The sequence below is a fragment of the Eptatretus burgeri genome, chromosome 5, assembly GCF_056783735.1.
Source record: "Eptatretus burgeri isolate ZD-2024b chromosome 5, Ebu_testis_v1, whole genome shotgun sequence".
Lineage (NCBI taxonomy): Eukaryota > Metazoa > Chordata > Myxini > Myxiniformes > Myxinidae > Eptatretus > Eptatretus burgeri.
In genome coordinates this window covers 47,957,423-47,978,959 of record NC_140965.1, presented here as the reverse complement: position 1 = coordinate 47,978,959, position 21,537 = coordinate 47,957,423, and the positions used below count along the sequence as shown (strand labels likewise).

Here is a 21,537-nt window from a genome sequence, read left to right as displayed (position 1 = left end):
TGCTGTATGAATAAATGTCCTTGTGTGAAACATATCCCGTTCGTTGCATCCATTTCCCTTGTGAAAGTGCCATCTTGTATCGTGGAATGAGTAGTGGGTTTTGAACGCCCGGTAAACAGAATCACATCCGTCGAGATCGGCGATAACACTGCTCGGTTATCACTGTAGCACGGAACGGACCGCTTAAGCGGTTCGTGTCCTCAGCCAACTTGCGGCGAGGTACGATCGCCCGGTCGACTACTCGCACAGGTACTTAGGTAGGTCGAATTTGGCGAGCAACCCTATCCTGCGCGGGTGGGCAAATGGCACGATCGTGGTGAGGTTAAACCCCCACCCGTGACTAGCTCCTAGCGGTAGTTCCAAGAAGGGTCACGACTGAATTGTCCGTCCGGTGGGCGACGCGGCTGCCATTAGAGGTACGCGGCCGATCGCACGCCAGGCGGGCCAGAATTCGTAACAAAATATATATATATATATATATATATATATATATATATATATATATATATATATATATATATATATATATATATACATATATACACATCTTCTTCTTCTTTCGGCTGCTCCCGATAGGGGTCGCCACAGCGGATCATCCGTATGCTCCGCATAGTGATTTGGCACATGTTTTACGCCGGATGCCCTTCCTGACGCAACCCTGGTCGCCTCTTACGACACAGGGATATGGTACACCTATTTTAACCGGGGTATACACCGGCCCAGTATACTGGTACTCATTTCGCCGACCTCGGAAGGATGACAGGCTGAGTCAACCCCCTGGTGTATTAATTCAGTGGACCAACGGGGCTTGAACTCAGGACCTTTTGGATCCCAAGCCGCTGCCCTAACCACTGCGCCAAACACCAGGATATATATATATATATATATATATATATATATATATATATATATATATATATATATATATATATATATATATATATATATATATATATTATACCTAAAAAGATCTAAAAACATGAATATATACACTGATGAGCCAAAACATTATGACCACCTGCCTAATAATGCTGTTGGTCATCTGTGTGCCACCAAAACAGCACCGACACGCCGAGGCATGGACTCTACAAGACCCCTGAAGGTGTCCTGTGGTATCTGGCACCAAAACATGAGCAGCAGATCCTTCACGTCCTGTAAGTTATGAGGTGGAGCCACCGTGGATTGCACTTGTTGGTCCAGCACATCCCACAGATGCTCAATTGGATTGAGATCTGGAGAATTTGGAGGCCAGGGCAACACCGTGAACACTTCATGTTCCTCAAACCATTCCCGAACAATGTGTGCAGTGTGGCAGGGTACATAATACTGCTGAAAGAGGCCACTGCCATCAGGGAATACCATTGGCATGAATGGGTGTACAGAGTCTGCAACGATGTTTAGGTAGGTGACGCGTGTCAAATTGATGTCAACATGAATGGCCAGACCGAGGGTTTCCCAGCAGAATATTGCCCAGAGCCTCACCGGCTCCCAAAAGCGCCTACACTCCTCCACCGGTTTCTCGTCTTCCCACAATGCATCCTGGTGCCATCACTTCCCCAAGTAAACAGCGCACACGTACAGTCGTACACGGCCATCCACGTGATCTAAAAGAAAACGTGACTCATCGGACTTGGCGACCTTCTTCCACTGCTCCAAGGTCCAGTTCCACTCGCGTGCCCATTGTAGGCGCTTTCCACTGTGGACAGGGGTCATCATGGGCACTCTGACCGGTCTGCGGCTATGCAGCCCCATATGCAGCAGGGTGCAATGCACTGTGGATTGTGACACATTCCTCCCGTAAACACCATTAAAATTTTCTGTGACGTGCCACAGTAGACCTTCTGTCGGTTCGGACCAGATGGGATAGCCTTTGTTGCCCTCGCGCATCGATGAGCCTTGGGCGCCCATCACCCCGTCACCGGTAGGTGGTTTGTCCCTCCTCAGACCACTGTCAGTAGGTACTCACCACTGCTGACCGGGAGCACCACACAAGCCTTGCCGTTTCAGAGATGCTCTGACCCAGTCGTCTGGCCATAACAATTTGGCCCTTGTCAAAGCCGCTCAGGTCTTTACTCCTGCCCATTTCTCGTGCATCCAACACATCAACCTTAAGAACTGACTGTTCACTAGCTGCCTAATATATCCCACCCCTTGACAGGTGCCATTGTAACAAGATAATCAATATTATTCACTTCACCTATCAGTGCTCATAATGTTTTGGCGTGTGTGTGCGTGTGTGTGTGTGTGCGTGTGTGCGTGTGTGTGTGTGTGCGTGCGTGCGTGCGTGCGTGCGTGTGTGTGTGTGTGCAATATATACAAGTCTGGAGACGGCGATGGTTCACGAGCAATGTACACGGTTCGCCCAATTTTATTTTTTGACCTTCGAGGGGACGCCACGGGCAAACTGGCGGGAATCGGGAAAAACGTAAATGATGAAAGTTGTAGTAATCGAAGAGGACTACAAATCGACCACAAATTGTGAAATGCTAAACGTAGTGCGCCTTTTTTTTATTTTTTTATGGCGGGAATCGGGAAAAACGTAAATGATGAAAGTTGTAGTAATCGAAGAGGACTACAAATCGACCACAAATTGTGAAATGCTAAACGTAGTGCGCCTTTTTTTATTTTTTTATGGCGGGAATCGGGAAAAACGTAAATGATGAAAGTTGTAGTACTCGAAGAGCACTACTTGCAAACCAACTTTCATTCGAAACAGGCCACGGGCAAACTGGCGGGAATCAGGAAAAAAGTAAATGATGAAAGTTGTAGTAATCGAAGAGCACTACAAATGGACCACGGATTGCGAACTCCTAAACGTAGTTCGCCTTTTTTATTTTTTTTAAGGCGGGAATCGGGAAAAACGTAAATGATGAAAGTTGTAGTACTCGAAGTACTACTTGCATACCAACTTTCATTCGAAACAGTTGAAAACCCTCGGAGCTCGATGCCCAATTTATCGATTTTTTTTTGACATTTTCTAAGTTCGTGCCCTTGTGACCTTGACCTTGGGACGAAAATGAAAAATTGAGCCCCGTGGAGCTATGCAGGTGCCATTGGGCTAACCAAATACTGAAACCCCTGCCAGATTTGACAAGCCCCCTCGGAGAAGCTGGAACTTGAAACCGGCTACCCCCTAAAAACACGTTTTTTGGGCGTGGCTCCGCCCATAGTGGGCGCAGCACGCCCATTCTCAGGAAAACACAACTAGATCATGATATAAACCTCCCACCAAAATTTTATCAGGATCGGATCAAAACCCACGGAGCTATGCTCGGGGACAGACAGACAGGCAGACAGACAGACAGACACCAATAACGAATATAGTGGTCACTTACTGTCTCGTGAACATATATATACATACATATATATCGACTCCTCCCTTGCTCTTCGAGCCAACGAAGCTGCATAAAGCAACCAAGAAAGGCTACCAAGGTAAGCCCTTTGCAGCTGTGGAGGAACTCTGGTAAGGGTTTGAAACAGCAAAGACATTCATAAATAGAACACATGAGAATCCCAATGTTTACTTGATTAGGTGAGAGCAGATTGGTTTATTCCCTTCATTAACCTCCGCCATCGAAGATCGGAGGTTACTGTTTTCACCCCTTTCTGTTTGTTTGTGAACAGTATTACGGAAAAACTCCTTGATGGATTTTGACGAAACTTGGTGGGGGATTAGGTATGGTCCAAGGATCATGCCATTAGATTTTGGACATGGTCCAAAATCCAATATGGCCGCTATGGCGGCCATTTAGAAAAAATATTTGAATTTTTTTTTTTTGCATTTCTACACGTTTTAAGTGATTTCCAACCCCCCCCCCCACCCCCAAAAAAAAAATTGTTAGAGAAAAAAAAATTTTGCAACATTTTTTTCAACAATTTCGATTTTGTTTTTTTGCATTTCTACGTTATAAGTGATTTCCAACAATAAAAAATATGCCAAAATTATAATCGCGGCTGATTTTGGATCTTCAGGTGGATATACCCACGTAAAATGAATTTCTGTCTCAAGGAATCTAGTTATGACGAATGAATTGAGTATGTAAAAGTTAAAAGTAAAAGGGAAAGTTGCAAACTATAACTCTGTGAGCATTGATGACGTCAAATTGAATGAATAGGATATCAGGTTCACTTGAGTGACCCAGCAGTATTGGCGGCGGAGGTTTAGCACTCGACCGAGTGCTCCCCCTCTAGTTACAGGTGTGAGATGTTGGTGGGTCTTCCTTTGTTATATGCAGTATATATCAGTGATCATCAGTATTTTGAGGGGGGGGCCACTTTTGCCGATAAGATGGTGTGAGAGCCACCACACAACCTGCAGGACTCCATAATGGCTGCTACTCGGCCTTGCTTCCACATACTCTTCTTCATTGTGGTTAACTATGCTGCAAACACAATTGTTTGTATCCTGCAACTATATCCTGATGTCGTTATGTAACTATTATGCTTCGCGTTGGAACACTCAATTGAAACCATTGGGTCATTTTGATAGCATTTATGGCAGATTATGATGGGGCATTTTCACATTTGTATATTATTGGACACACGTCAGGGGCCGCCAGTGGCCTGTGCAATGAAGAACAGGGATATACACTTCAGAGATTTTTGAAGGTTTTTTTCAATAAAAAAAATTCAAAAATTGCCTGCTGAACCACACGACCAATGACATCATCAATTTTTTCTGTTGACCAATTTATCCCAAGATAAACTCAAAATTTTTCATACTGATCAGATACAGCCATTCTACTGATGTAATTATGCGGATGACTTGTCAAGTTTCAATTTTTTTCCATGGTGCGGTAGTTTCAGTGAGACAGAGGTCCAAAGTTTCCTTTTTTACAACATGGCTGTCACACCACATGACCTATGACATCATAATTATCATTAAAACATTCAAAATGAGTAATTCCTAATGTGATGAAAATTTTGTGCCAATCGGACAAGCAGTTGCAGAGAAAAACCGTACTCACATTGTGTGTGGACAAACAAACAAACTGACCCAAATACAACACGCTCTCCTCTGGAATAAGGTAATTACAATTGGGATATTTTGTCGGTCATTGTTGTATTTTAGCAATACTTCACACCACCTCATTTAACACAATGAATTACTTCTTTGTGTCCTTTGTGACATCCTGAAAAACAGTTTTATAGCTTTTAGGAATTATTTTCAATTTTGACTGCCTGACTGTAAACAGACAAAACAATTGCCTTACTCCTCTGTGTGCGTGCTCGCTCAGGGCAAGTTTCTGTACAACTTGCCAAATTCAGAGCCAAAGTATTGCTAAACTGCAGGTTTGTGCTCCGATTTGTGTTCTAGTGTTCAAAATATAACATTCGATTGAAATCAAGTGGTTCTTTGATCATCGACTGATGCCTGCACAAAGACAAAGTGAAGCAATTGCTTAATCCTACTTTGCGCTTTGTGTGGGTAATAAATTGAGCAGACTCGGAAATGCTCAGCCCAAGTGTCCACCAGAAGAATGCCAGAAAAGTGCAATGCATTTATATGCATCAAAACAATCGCACAATTTAGTTTTTAGCTCGCCTGTTCGAAGAACAGAGCTCTAGCGAGACTCCCGGCATGAGCGTCAGCGTGAGCGTGAAAATGTTAAAGTTTTTGGTGCAAGTTATTTTTTTCTTTCTGATGTTTTTATCTACCACACTATTTTTTATACGCCCGATATATATATATATATATATATATATATATATATATATATATATATATATATATATATATATATATATATTGGGGCGTATTATGTGATACCGGTCGTCCATCCGTTCCCGTCTGCACTCTAACTCCCAAAGTTTTCAACTTTCATATTTGGTACATAGGTACAGACTGTGGAGATGGTGTGTCGCGACATACGTTCGTCATCTAAAGTGGTTGCCATGGCAACCAGGATGCTGTTTTCCATGTAGTAGCACAATTCTGTATATACCTTCTTGTCCGGGCGTATATTTTGCTCACTTGCACTCTTGTTACTGATTACAATGTGCAAATACAAATATTGCTTTAAAATTATTTGGATCAGACTTCACTGTAATGCTAAATAAAAAAAAAAATCTATATATTAATACTGAAGGACCAATTTTGTGCTCCTCCTCGCGGTCGCGTCATGTTTTTCTCGGTACTGTGACCTGGACTGAAAGACACTTCGTACCTGTAAGAGTGCATCGCACATAGTGGCAATCGTCAACTTTCAAATATGAAGCAGAATAAACACTTTTCGTTTTACATTCGTTTACATGGCGACATGTGACGTCACCGCTGAGAGGCGTCAGGACGTCATGACATCATCGGTCATTTGGTGATGTCATTACGTCTGCCGTCGACAGACCGTTACCACTGAGAGGTGTAATTCCACTCCTCGAAAATAGCGTCTGCAATGTAAAACCCTCTTCTGCACATGCTGACTCCCTCAGAATGTGAATTTGACACAAAAAAATGTAACAAGAAACATTGTATCTTCTATCTCTATATTAATACTGAAGGACCAATGTTGCGCTCCTCCTCGTGGTCGCGTCACGTTTTTCTCGGTACTGTGACTTAGACTGAAAGAAACTTCGTACCTATAAGAGCGCATCGCACATAGTGGCAACAGTCAACCTTTAACTCTGAAGCAGAATAAACACTTTTCGTTGAGACGGAGGCGTGGAGTGAAGAGGCGGGGGCGGGGGATGAAGAGACAGGGGCAGGGAGTGAGGAGGCGGGGGGAGCAAGGTAAGCAAATTTTTGGGTGAGGGTAAGCAAATTGAAAGCGGGAGACGGGGGGGAAATGGGGCAGGGGTGAGTGGGCGGGGTTGAGTGTGAGGGGTGGACAGGGGGGCGGGGGCCGGGGGCAAGTGGGGCGGGGAATCAAGAGACGGGGGCGGGGAGTGAAGAGGCGGGGGTGGGGCCGGGGTAATTAAATTTTTGGATGGGGGTAAGCAAATTGAAGGCGGGGGGGGGAATGGGGCAGGGGCGGGGGATGAGTAGGCGGCGGGGGTAAGCACGCCCTGTCCAGTCCATGTCCCTCGAGTGTGGGTGAGCTGGTGAGGGTGGTTGAATGAACGGAATCCGTCTGTGACGGGGTTTTGGCTCGTATTAATTATTCGACTAGTCTTTTAAAAACGATAAATGTATAAACAGGCGAGCATTGGGTGGCTTTGACACCAACTCTGGTTATTTCTAAGTTGACACAAGTCTTAGCAAAACAAATCCACAGGCGACACATTTATAAAGCAACAAAAACGTAATAACAAAATGAAGTAATCGTCTCTCAGTGTTCGGACAGAAAATAATTTACCCAGAATTGCAAGCCAGTTTTTACATCCCTTAGACTTTTAAAATGAGAGACTCGACAGATTTGACCAGGCATGTCGGTTGGGTCTTTGGGCAAGGCATTCTATCAACAGATGGCAACAAAACATGGAAAAACGAGCCTGGCTTGGGTTGTAAATAATTAAAACAAAACCAAAAACAACTAGAACGGGCACTCATAGAGCGCATACCTTCGCCGCCACTACTTTTTTTGTTCTTGGTATGAGTGTGGGGAACTGGTTTCATATGAATGGTCTTATGACACAAACCACATATCTATAATGTCATGACCCCCCCCCCGACTTTCGGGGGCTACGGACTAAACAACAATCAACTCACGTCGTTTTGGCGAGTCTTCACTCGCAAGCTCGGTTAATACAACGTTTCAACAAGAGAAGGTAATCTCGTTTGATGCTGGTTTCATGCAAATCGAATAAGAATTGACTGAGTTATGCTGAAAACCGCATATTTTTCAAGGGCGTGACCCCCCCCCGACATTTTACCACAACCGGTGACATGTGTTATGACGTCATTGTGTCACAAGATTGGGCATTAAATTCTGAACATTTTGGTGCTGGGTTCATGTAAAGCTGACAAGAATTGACCGCGTTATGACAAAAACCGCATATTTTTCAAGGTCGTGACCCTCCTGACCTTTGACCCCTAACAAGAGTATGGGCGTCATTGTGTCATATTGCATATCACAAGATGAGGCGTTGAATTCTGAACATCTTGGCGTTAGTTGCATGCAAATTGAATAAAAATTGACCGTGTTATCGTAAAAAGACGATTTTGACCTTTTCGTGACCTTGACCTTTGACCCGAACGATCCAAAAATCTAATCGAATGCTTCCTGGCTAATAACCAATCATCCCACCAAATTTCATGCAATTCGGTTTAATACTTTTTGAGTTATACGAATCACAAGATTACAAATAAATAAATAAATAAATAAATACACGCTGACCAAAACATAACCTTTCGCAGAATGCGAAGGTAATAAATGCTTTTATCTTGTCAGCAAAATCTTGGGGAGTGGATGACAAAATAATATTTTCAAAACAAAACAAAAATGCAAGAAGTTCATGCATATTCTGTAGTTCAACCACTCACAAAGGAAAGTATTCAGCCTTGGCAGTGAAAAGATTCAAATATAACCCCTTAGTTGGTGCCAAGGAAGCATTCGACATTACTCTAAGGCCTAAGCAGTGAGTGGTTCAGACACTATAAAGTATAAGAAGAAAGCACGAACATAAATTTGCCCAGAATGCTGGCAGTACACAATGTTGCAAGTGTCTTAAACATCCGCAACACAAAAAAGTAAAGTTCCATCTGATGGATGAGTAAGAAAGGCAACATGTTTCAGTGTGCAGGTGTTAAGGCTCATGGAAGAGTGGAACAACAAGGCGAAAAGGGTACAAATTTAACCGAAGAGGAAACGGAAAAAGAATGCATGGAGATGGACCACAGCATGTGGAGGAATTGCAGTAAAATTGAAACAAAATCTCAGTGAGTGAAGTAAATCTCTGTCGTAGAAATTGGAGACCACGAGGTACCGCTGGGCAGCAGACATGAAGTAATGGAGGGAAATCAAAAGCATGAGACACTTAGAAAGACGATCCCACTTGCAATATAAGAGTAGAATACGAAGCAAATGGAGTCGAACATCGAGCATAAAGCTTAGACTTGGAGAGAGTATTAAGGTGAAGGTTTGTGGTTGAACTTGGGGGGGGGGGGGGTGTTAACAAGTTCAAGACAAAGGAGGGCAGAGGTTAATTGACGAGGCAAGACAATGGGAGGAGCAAGGCCGGAAATGAGCCGCTAAAAGATGACATGGTCACCAACCTGCCTGCAAGGCTAACGTAAGCAGTAAGCTTGCACCAAATACCAAGTGTTAATAGTTGGGAAACACAAATTATACATTTTAAACTCTTTATTCAAACGAAAGGACAGCAGTGATTTCATGTACAGCGACAAATTATACGACAGTTGTTTTGGATTTATTCGGTATTGGTAACTTGTTTGATGTAAATCACATTTCACAATTCGGAAGTGTCACATATCCCCTTTAATGAAAGGTGCAAGTGCAGGTACATGTACTCCATGAGTCTCAATGAGACAAGTAAGATCACTGCATATTTGGTATCATCATCTCCTTGAACCTCTGCACATAATAAACAGCTGCAAGTGCCAAGTCAATTTCCACTTCCACCTATTTTTTATTAGTTTGGCAAAATGTAGTGATAGTGCTATCATTATCCCTAAGAGTGTTTTTACAACTTCATTTTTAATTATTAAACAGCATCTCTGCCTTTAATCTACTAGATGAAGGGAAGCAGAATGGCCTAGAGGTACGCACACACGCCTCTGGCCTTCTAAGCTGTTGCGCCTGGGTTTGAATCCCCACACAGTTATAAACTTTCATCCCGGTGTTTCACAGGCAGGGCGATTCATCAATGTGTGTTGTCCCTTGGATGGGCATTAAACTCGGCATCCCATCTGCCGGCATAACTTGGTGAACATTAAAGGTTTCCATGATATCTTCCAGGAAGAGTGGACGACACCAAAGACAAATTTATTTTAAAGTTCTGCTCAAACCTATAGGGATGGGGGGGCATCACATCAGCCATACAGCCGCATTGTCAGCAATAGTGCAAGCCAGCATCCACATGCGACATAACAAATGACGGTGATGGACTTCATCCATATCGACTGTACTTTATAATCCTGCTCAACACAGGTTACGGATATGGTGATATCCAGTTAAGCCATTGGTTCGGAGATGCTGTAATAGACGTGCAATCAAACAGATCATCCAAGCAAAGCATATTTGACAAAAGAACCCTGAAGCAAACAAATCACTTGCATCTCCCCAGCTATGACCATCATTCCCAAGTTACATATATTGTGATCAAACCAGAATCACTTTCAAAAAAAAATCAATGACTTTACATCTAATGTCAACCGTGAACTGGATGAGCTACCGAATAAAATGCCACACCTTGTGTGAAGTTCAGCTTTTATCATTGAAGGAAATTTAATACAAAAATTCAACAGCTCCTTTCATACGACACGAGATAATGAGTCCCATATATTACAGGACAACACCATGGAATTCACAGTCAAAGCATGGATTACATGCACACGTCTCATTCTGCTGTGATCTCTTCCTATACAAAACATAGATCCCTGCAAATGATAACGCGACAATTTTATATCCGACTTCCTTGCGTTGGACAAGATGAAATCTTATGGCTGTAATTTTTTAATCCACAGAATAAAGAGAGCAGAAGCCAATGGAAAAATACATATATAAAAGCATTTCTTTTTAAAAACAATGATTCATGCTGATATTTTAACAACTTTGCCTCAACTATGGAATGTATGCATCACTCACACCAACTTGCACTTGGCAAGCATGGTGAGTATGCCAAACAAACTTAGTCAAGGTTGAGGGACACCTTCACTGGATTGAAAGATAAACCCATCAGGAAAAAAATTCAGCAAACTGATCCTATTTGCACATCAATAGTTTACTGACCATTTGCATTGAAGTGTTTCTCCTAGGTTTTGACATCTTATGTTTCAACCTACTGCGATTATAATAGTTGATCATCATCTTTTATAGGTCAATGCATATTAAACCAGTCTCATAAGTGTGTAGATTATAGATCATGTTTATTAAGGTTGTCCAATGTCTGTTCAATGTTTTCATGATTGATCAATATATTATAGGCCATACAGGGTAGCTTTAAGCTACTTACATAGGGGGTAGTGTTAAGCTACCCACTATGGCCTATAATATATTGATCAATCATGAAAACATTAATGAGACTGGTACTGGTTCAATATGCTTCGACCTACTACAGAAAGCTACCCTCTATAATATATACATATTAATAGGAGGCCATAGGTTAGTCTGGAGATTATAGATCATATTTATTAAGGTTGTCCGATGTCTGTTCAATGTTTTGACGATTGGTCAATATATTATTAATTATAGGCCATAAGGCCTATTATTATAGGGGGTAGCTGAAAGCTACCGCCTTATGGCCTATAATAATACAAATATTATAGGCCATAGGGGGTTAGCTATACACATTACATTGATTATTATCAACACATTACACTGATTATCATCAGATCATATGACATATGATATGATAATGATTCATCAGAATTGTGACACCTCGTACTCACTCACCTTATTGATTTGTGCTGCAGAGCTTATATTAGCTTGGTAGTGATAATGGGCAGCAGAGACTGTTGTTAGTGAAATAAAAATCCTGTTCTTCTTATTAAGCTGTACAAAAATGTTTTTCCAGCGAGAAATTCGGCACAGATTAATATATTCAATCTGTGAATTCGGTTTGGCAACGCAACATGGCGACTTCAGTCGACAGAGCCCGTTGCTGGTCCAGGTTATTATAAGAAGTCCGTGGAAATTTCCAAAGCATTAAACTTACCTTTTTCTGTTTGGAGAATTATATTGAGTGAACAAAAAGAAATTTAGGAACGTAACAGAATTATCCAGCTTCATTCAACTACATGATTTAATGCATTCACTGCTACAGAAGAGGAGAGGAGATTGGGACCATACTCTGTGCAGAGCGTTGGTGCTGCAGAAGCAGTCTCCTTGGCTATTGGGCACAATCCTGGATGGGTCGCCACTCCGACACAGGATACCAGCATGGTGGCACTCATTTTGCCGACCTCGGAAGGATGACAGGCTGAGTTAACCCCACATATTAATTCATTCAAATTCAAAAAATTACTAAAAAATCAATTCCCGATTCAGTTAAGTACTCTTCGGGAGAATTTGATCAATGCAAACAACCTCAGCGGTATAGTTCAATGGAGCTATCTTTTTTTTTTCTTGCAATGATTTATTTTAAAATCTCAAATATTTAGTATAGACAAAGAACGATTTATTTATAAGCATAAAATAAACCACCATTTTGATCTAATACTTCCGTGTTCATAAATAAATAAAATTGTGTTTAGAAGATTACGCACAATAATTTATTTGACTTTCTTTTCTCTGTTTTTTTTTTTTCACATTGGCGCGCAATATCAAGTTTCGTTCAAATCGGGCAACGAAAAAAATAATTAAAAAATCAATTCCCAATTCAGTAAAGTACTCTTCGGGAGTATTTGATCAATGCAAGCAACCTCAGCGGTATCGTTCGCTGGAGCTTTTTTTTTTCATAATTATTGTATTAACCACTGTCACATCGGGAACCCAACAGGTTCAGGGGTCGTCTAGTCTATCGATATATTACTAAAACTCTCATGTATGTATGTATGTATGTATGTATGTATGCATGTATGCATGTATGTTCCCGAAATACAGCCAAAACGGTACACGATAGCGCAAATATTTTAGGGCCACAGTACTCACCATTCGCCTGCGGTGTGCAGTATAAAGTGTTGTTCACATTGGGCAACGAAAAAAAATTATTTAAAAAAAGTCAATTCCCGATTCAATCAAGTACTCTTCGGGAGTATTAATTTGTTCAATGCAAATGACCTCAGTGGTATAGTTCGCTGGAGCTATCTTTTTTTTTTCTTGAAATGATTTTTTTCCTCAACCGCTGTCAACGGAACACAACTGGTTCATGGGTCGTCTAGTATATACACATATATATATATATATATATATATATATATATATATATATATATATATATATATATATATATATATATATATATATATATATATATATATATATATATATATATATATATATATATATTACAAGCCGGTAGTCAGCGATGGGTCCCCGAGCATGGAAACTTTAGGATATAGAACAAAATGGATGTCATATAGCGGATAGGGAATCACCTCAAGATTATGCATATCAAATCTCATCTAGTTTCATCTACTGATAACTACTCGGTATCCATTTGAATGAAAAGTACCGAAAATACAGTTTGAAATCGGAAATCCCCAAAGTTCGAGAGGGTGCTGTAGGTGAACAAAGATCTAAATCGAAAATCCAGCTTGATTGTTTGTGCACAATGTCTTCCAGACGATTAGTGTGAATTTTCATGACCATCCGACCATAACCCGAGGAGGAGTAGCATTTGGCGCGAAGGCACCTCCAGCTCTTGCATATTATCGATTTTTGCACTAATTGACCTTTGACCCCTGACCTAAGCGAAATCGGTCAATATGTCCTGAGGCAAAGTTGTAGTTCTCATTGAGTACCATGAACCTGCAAAGTTTCATTCGTATCGATGCACTCACCTAGTCGCTATGGGGCCTTCCATTTTCGCCAATTTTCACGCATACCCTAATTGTAGGGGGCGCTGCGGGTAAAGTATTCTATATATCACAAAAACAGAAATATATTTGATGGAGCATCACCTCCAGATCAATTGTGCCAAATTTCATAACCCAAAGTGGGATAATGGTTTTCGGAATTGATTTCGCGTGAACGGTACCAATTTTGAAAGTTTTTCGGTTGTTGCTAAGGAACCAAAGCGTCCTAAGCAACCATCACAATTTCAGGTCATAAGATGTACCTACCACCCGAGTTTGGTCAAAATCCGCCCACGTTTACTACCAATTATGCTGATGCCAAACGAACAAATAGACAGAATTACTGACAATAAGGGTCACCTATTTTGGCAACCCAATATACAAACACATATCTATATCTCTATCTCATTCTTACTCTATCCCCTCCCAATACAGTGCAGCACCCTCCTCCCACACCTGTGTCTCTCTGTCTCTTCGTCTCCAAAAGCGTCTGGGCGGTGGTTATATCTGGACGGTGTTCGTCTTCGAACGAGAGATTGCCTCCGGGCTGTGTTTATAGTATTGTTACGGTTCTGGAAATTCACAGATCACCATTCAGGTTCCCCTAAGATCAGTTATGTCGATAAGTGTGTGTCCAGAATAGATTTCCCCACAGATGTCTAAAGGGATTTATTCGTGAGCCGGGCTGTGCATCTTTGAGGTTGTGTTATTCTTTTGCTATCTTTATTTTGGCAAACAAACAATCATCTACTCACCACCTCCGCCACTACCGCCAACATCTCACTACCTTCGCCATAACGAACGACAACCTCATCTCCTCACCTTAATCTCCACAGACGCCGCCATCTTTTCGCCAGCAATGGCATTCCACGGATGAGCGGCATCTCCGCCGGCAGACGCGGGGATTCCCTCGTTGGGGCGAGGGCTGGTGATTTCTGCCACGTCCGCTTTCCGCGGCCGGTGATCTCTGCCACGTCCGCTTTCCACGGCCGGTGATCTCTGCCACGTCCGCTTTCCACGGCCGGTGATCTCTGCCACGTCCGCTTTCCATGGCAGAATCGGATCAAAATGACAAAAGGGGCGGAGCCCGGGGGGGTGAAAGGTCGGAGGTGGAAGTCCAAACCCCCACCCACGAACCCGATAAAAGGTGGGGCTGAGACGCCTGGAGAGAGTGTGGGTCGGTTCAGTTTGGCAGTTGAGTTGTGGAGAGGAGAGGAGCGTCAAGCGCAGCAGAGCTTGGTGCCCGGGAGAAGTTCGAGTCCAGTGCAGGGCTGTTGCTCGTCGGAGCGCAGCGGAGCTTGGAGTCCGGGAGATGTTCGAGTCCAGTGCAGGGCTGTTGCTCGTCGGAGCGCAACGGAGCTTGGAGTCCGGGAGAGGTTAGAGTCCAGTGCAGGGCTATTGGGCGATGGAGGTAGCCGGCGAGAAGTCGCCAACCAGCGGCATAAAGGTTCGAGGTGATCGGGCCCCGAGACGGTCCGAGCGACGCTGAGGAGTGAGCGGGCTCTTAAGAGAGCATCAACTCTAAAAGAGCAAGGCCCTTTCGCTCCTCTGAGGCATCGTCGGCTCTGAGGCCCGATCAACCAGGACGCACGGCAAGGTCTGGACCAACCGAGTCGCCATCACACCAGCTGCAGTGTTGACGGCGAGACATCGAGGGTTGTCAATCGAGTCACTATGAGGGTGGCAGGTAACCTGCGCGGTCTCGCGGAGCTCCTGCGGTCTTCACAGCTCCGTGGAAACATTAAAGGCCTACGGGTCTTGTTCTACCCTTTCCTTTCCTGGGGTTTTCTTTGCATGAAAGTTGTCGCGCCTTGTCCTACAAGTAGAACTGACCAAGTGATTGTGTACATAATAAATAGACAATGGCTGTAGGGTCTTTTTGCTCATGTCTTGTCCCTTATCCCCATTGCTTCATTGACTGCATACGTGTAAATAAATGTTATTGCTTGAATATTCTCCTGCTCGTTGCGTCCCTTCCTCCATTGAGCTGCTGTAATTGCGTTCGGAATAAATAGCTGGTTGTTAATACCGATAAGCTAATCGGGTCCAACAGGGCTTGGCGATGATACACCGCTCGGCAAATCGCAAACGGAGCGAGCTGCCCAAGCGGCTCGTTTCCCAGCAAGTTCCGTTGAGGTACAATCTCTCGGTAGTCTGCCCACATGAATAATTAGGTAAATCGACCATTCGGCGATCGGACCCTGTAGCGCGGATAGAGTATTGACAAGGTTGTGGTGTGCTTAAAAGCACACCCGTAGCTGGATTTCGATGTTGATCCGGAAAGCTACGACTGGATTGCCCGTCCGGTGGGCGCGCGGCAACGATTAGATAAAAGCGGTCGCCCGCACACCGAACGGGTGGAAACCACAACAGTATGACCAGTAGAAAATGGTTTTCAAATATTATTTTGTTTCCATCTTCCCTGTTATTCTACGCAGAATCATTCTGATGAAACTATGAATCGTAATTCCTTCCTCTCACCTCACTTGTCTTCCCTTCTCCTCCACCTCTTCTCTCCTTTTTTTTGTCTCTCCTCTCTCTCTCCTCTCTCTCCCCCCCCCCCCCCCCCACACCTTTGGTATTCAGATCAGCAAAGCAACAGGTGTTATTTGCTGGTATGAAATAAACACACCCGATTCAGCTCATCAGTAATACGCTGCAGTTGTCCAGAAATTAACAGCTGAATCGAGCAGGTTTACTTCTACAATGCCTGATTGGCTCTGTCATTCAATTGTGAAAACAATATATTGAAGGGTCTTTACATTACACGAGTCTTGTCACTTCCACGCGTTTTGCGTTGCATCTAAAGCTAAGCATCGAACAAAGAACCAGAGGCTGCTTCATTTCTCAATACCTTATATTAATTGGAGAGTTCATATAACACTTTACCCCACACTGTCTTGTGAAAAAGGGGCATGGGAAGGGTCTACAAGCAACAAATTTGATTGGTCACGATGACGTAAAATGCTGTAGCATTTTGTCCAAGTACTAAAAAGCGGACAGGTGTTTTTAAGGTGCCAATAAGGTGATTTGTGTTCTTTAGTGTCCAAGTGTATAATTCCATGTTTGTCGAAAAAAAAAAATTCTGGAAGTTTTACCGCCGTTGATGCAGCGTCTTTTAAACCACCTTATTTACATTACATTCCTTCTTCGTTCCCATTTGTGTCCTTTATGACGTCCTTAAAAACAGTGAGTTTCTCATTTGGAATGAATTTCAATTTTGGATGACTGCCAGCCTGCAATTTCCTGACTCTGCGCACGTGCGATCAGGTTCCTCCATCATAAACTGACGTTTGTAGACAGACAGACATGAACCAATTGCTTAACCCCACATTTTGTTTCGCATGCACGGTGTGGGGAAGTCAAAGTTTTGACGTTCCGATTTCTTAAATACGGCAACTCCCCAAAATGTTCCATATATTAATGATAAAATAATCCACTTTTAAAACAAAATACAATTCAAAGAATATTTAAAAAAAAAATCAGCTCGATTGAAAAATAGAGTTCGCTTCCGAGTGTTGAAGGTTCACCCTTATCTGCCGACCCTATATGTAGTATATGCAGATGATTCGATCTATTTAAATATGTATAATGTTCTCTTTCTCATCCTCAGGTTCTGATTTACTGTTGCTCAAGCAATCAGCATGAAGCAATTAACACCGGAAGTTTTACCGATGTCTGGCTGTTTGGTCCACGGCATGAAGAACTCAGGGGAACAAAGGTCCCGATTGAGAGAGGCCATGGCCTTCGTTTTTCATAACCATTTGACAGAGAAGAGAACTGTGAAGGAAAGTGGTTCTCTGACTGCAGACACACTGATGGCAAGGAAAGGTAGCACTTCTGGTGTTCATGCTTTATGTTTAAACAGCAGCAACAGGAACAACAGTAAATCAGAACCTGTGGATGAGAAAGAGAACATGATATATATATATATATATATATATATATATATATATATATATATATATATATATATATATATTTAATTAGAATAATCTGCGTATACCACATGTAGGGCCTACATTATAGGCATACAAGGATGAATCTTCAGCACTCGGTGGTGACCTCTAAGCATTCTTCAATGGAGCTGATTTTTAGATCCTCGTGGAGGATCTCTAAGTCTTTACTCACGTTGTTGTTCTTGTGGACTTTTTTTGTTTCACAGCCTACAGTTTTCATCGAAACTTCCTGAAACTTGACATACATAAGCAAAAATACCCTGCGCAGACAGTAACCATCTCCGATTTTGAAAATTCCTCCTAGAAAAAAAGTGGACGTCAAAATAGCTCAGCTGATGGAAATCGCCTAAAAAATTATCTCAGAAACTAGGCAAGCTTTTTGAATTCTGTTTGCGGGAATCAAACAGGGAATTAGCAGAGATGAATTACCACACATATGATACATCACAATGACGTCATTCCAATTTTTTGTTTCACAACCCAGAGTTTTCATCGGATCTTCATGAAACTTGTCATGTATATGCAGAAAGCCCACGCGCAGGCAGTAACCATCTCCGATTTTGGAAATACTTCCTAGAAAAAAAGGTGACTACATAATATCGCCGCTAATGGAAATCGCCTATACCATTATGTCCGAAACTAGGCAAGCTGTTTGAATTTTGTTTGCGGGAATCAAGTCGGGCATTGGCACAGATAATTTAATCGCAAACCTGATACATCACAATGACGTCATATTCGTTTTTATGACGTCATCATTAAGAGGACGAGGATCTTAACTCATTTGAGCTTGTTTTTTCACCGAGTTATTCATTCTCATTTATATGAAACGTTTTGGGGAGGTGCCACATTTAACAGATCGGAATGTCGAAACTTTGGACCACCATATCGCAAGGTAATGAAATTGATAACCCACTGTTGTCGCCAATGGGAGGTTTCCTTCATGTTGATGAATCCCAAATTTGTGAGCTTTTTAAATGTTCAAACACAGGAGTTTTGACCGATAACATGGAGCCAAGCTGTGCTTACAGATTCCATGTGTGCAAAGTTCAAACATCACAAGCAACCAAAAAAAGTTCTTCTTTCATATTAGTGGGGCAACTTCGCTAAATTTAGCATAACAATTGTGCATTTTGTGAGGAAAGCACCAAATTTGGCACACGAGTAGCCTATCATATTATGAACAGATTTGGATATTGGGCCATCTCAAATTCAGCCGCTGATGGCTGTGGCAGCCATTTTCCACTGCCATCAAAAAATTTGAGATGGCCCAATATCCAAATCTGTTCATAATATGATAGGCTACGAGTGTGCCAAATTTGGTGCTTTCCACACAAAATGCACAATTGTTATGCTAAGTTGCCCCACTATATGGTGGTGGTGGTCATATGGTAGCTTTAGCTGCTGGGGTAGCTATCATTTCTTGAAGCGCGACTGTCGCTGATGCAGTGCCCCTCTACCAGTACACACACTGGAACTGGTACTCATTTCGCCGACCTCGGAAGGATGACAGGCTGAGTCAACCCCCTGGTGTATTAATTCAGCGGTCAACGGGGCTTGAACTCAGGACCCTTAGGATCCCAAACCACCACCCTAACCACTTCAGGACCCTAGGATCCCAAGCCACCACCCTAACCACTTCAGAAACCTAGGATCCCAAGCCACCACCCTAACCACTTCAGGAACCTAGGATCCCAAGCCACCACCCTAACCACTTCAGGACCCTAGGATCACAAGCCAGCACCCTAACCACTTCAGGACCCTAGGATCCCAAGCCACCACCCTAAACACTTCAGGACCCAAGGATCCCAAGCCACCACCCTAAACACTTCAGCACCCTAGGATCCCAAGCCACCACCCTAAACACTTCAGCACCCTAGGATCCCAAGCCACCACCCTAACCACTTCAGGACCCTAGGAACCCAAGCCACCACCCTAACCACTTCAGGACCCTAGGATCCCAAGCCACCACCCTAACCACTTCAGGACCCTAGGAACCCAAGCCACCACCCAAACCACTTCAGGACCCTAGGATCCCAAGCCACCATCCTAACCACTTCAGGACCCTAGGATCCCAAGCCACCACCCTAACCACTGAGCCACCACCAGGCTTTCTTTCATATAAATAAGGCGATGAAACAAGCTGGAAAAAACAAAACAAACAAAGCCTCAAAACGATTTCCTAAGATCTCAATATTAAAATATTACATGACATCACACTGACCACTGTAATCGAGAAGGAAACAATACTTGACATATTCGTCATTTAAATTAACAATAAAAACTTTAAATCGAGGCCAAGACCACGGGACACGTCTCAAAGCACACTACCCTAGTACCAAGGCTCCTCTGCTGACACGACGCAGGGGCCTAACGCTAACGGCTTGGAACACAAACGCAGGTGAAGCCGCTTCAGCTTCTGAGAGCACCGTACCTGCATCGAATCCGCACTCACGACTTCGCCATGAAATTTCGAAGCCAACTCGATCGCCAGCTTGGATTTCCCGGTGCCCGTGGCTCCCACGATAACCACAAGAGGCGAAGCTTTCCTGGCGAGGTGTGCAGCCATACTTCTGCAAACACGTGCGACTCACACGATCTCTCCCTCAACCCACTTCGTTCGTAATGTCTCCCTCGTCCCTTTTCGTCCGGAGAGATTCTCATCGGCAACGGTGTGCAAGCGTCCACTAGTCCCCTCTGTAAAAGTGACCGTCAGCTATCATCGACGTACGAGTACAAACGTCGTCAGAAAAAAAAGAAGGGAAAAAAAAAAAAAAACAGAGCACACTCATACACCGCCTAAATTATTTAGATTTTGTTATTCCATTTTAATGCTGGCCTGTTGTTACATGGTCCTTTCAATTAATTTCCAATGGAGTGTATTTAAAAGTTAGGTAAAGCGAATTCATTAAAATCCTACTAGTGTGCCTACTGTTATACACCGCCTAAAACATCGACTTTTTTTAAAAAAAAAATTCCTTCTTCTTTCGCTTTAATTGAAGTATTAACGCACATTTTTTTCCATTTAGTTAAACCTCATCATTATCAACGTGTCTGATATTGAAAACCTTTTCTTCAATCATCCATATTTTGACGCAATGATAGTTTTTCGTTCAGTGTTCCACATGGGGTGGATTGCTGTGAATTTCTCAAAGATTTATTATTTATTATTCGGTGCTATCTATATTTGACGTATGCAATATGGGGGAATTTTTCTCTCTTTCCACCTGTCTCGCCCACTTCATGAATATGTAGTACACGAATAGGGGTACCTGGGGTTTCCCGGTGCTGTTCTCATGCTGTTCTCGTCCTGTTCACATGTTGTTGGTTTTTTTTTTCCACACGGTCGAGGCTCCTATAAGAGCGAACACACAGAACGTACAACAAGGGCAGCAGGGAACATGAGGAGTTCTGTGGAAGGGAGAGGGATGGGACAGGTGAGGGTACACAGGATAAACAAGATGAACACCACAGGGACTTTCAGGAGGGTAAAGGTGGGAATTTGAAAATGGGTTTGGGATGGATTAGTGGGGGAAGAAAAAAGATTGAGGTTTTGGAAGGGGGGGGGGAGACAAGAGATGGTGGTGAACAGCTTTTTTGAAGACCTGGAGGGAAGAGAGTGTTGGAGTTTGTTTCAAAGTTGGGGGAAAAGGAGGAATGAAAGAGTGAAGTTGAGTAGTGATTCGTGATTTTGGTAGTTTTACCAGAAGGGGGTTGCTGGCAGACCTTGAGCACCCTGCGGAAATGTGGGGGGGGGGACATATTGCATACAGAGAGGGGGGGAGTGAAGCCAGAGAGGAGACGGTAGAAGACAGAAAGACCACCGACCTGCCTGTGATGAGAGAGTGAGAGGGCCAAAGACTCAGCCTCATCGCGGGAGATACCAATGATCCTAAATGCCTTGGTTTCCACAGCGTGAAGCCGAGAAAAGTGAGAGGCAGGAGCACCAGCCCAGAGGTGAGAGCAGTACTCCATCAGACTGTAGACGAAAGCTTTGTATGTGGTCAG

At 43.0% G+C, this 21,537-nt stretch overlaps 1 protein-coding gene across 1 annotated transcript in view; it reads right to left on the bottom strand.

The window, feature by feature from the left end:
* The window catches only part of TRIT1 (tRNA isopentenyltransferase 1), a 180,724-nt gene extending 160,629 nt beyond the window's left edge, over positions 1 to 20,095 (bottom strand). Inside the window, exon 1 of the mRNA XM_085881772.1 lies at positions 19,964 to 20,095. The gene's annotated coding sequence lies outside the window, so the exon portion shown is untranslated. The remainder of the gene's footprint in view (positions 1 to 19,963) is intronic.
* Positions 20,096 to 21,537: the final 1,442 nt, after the last annotated feature.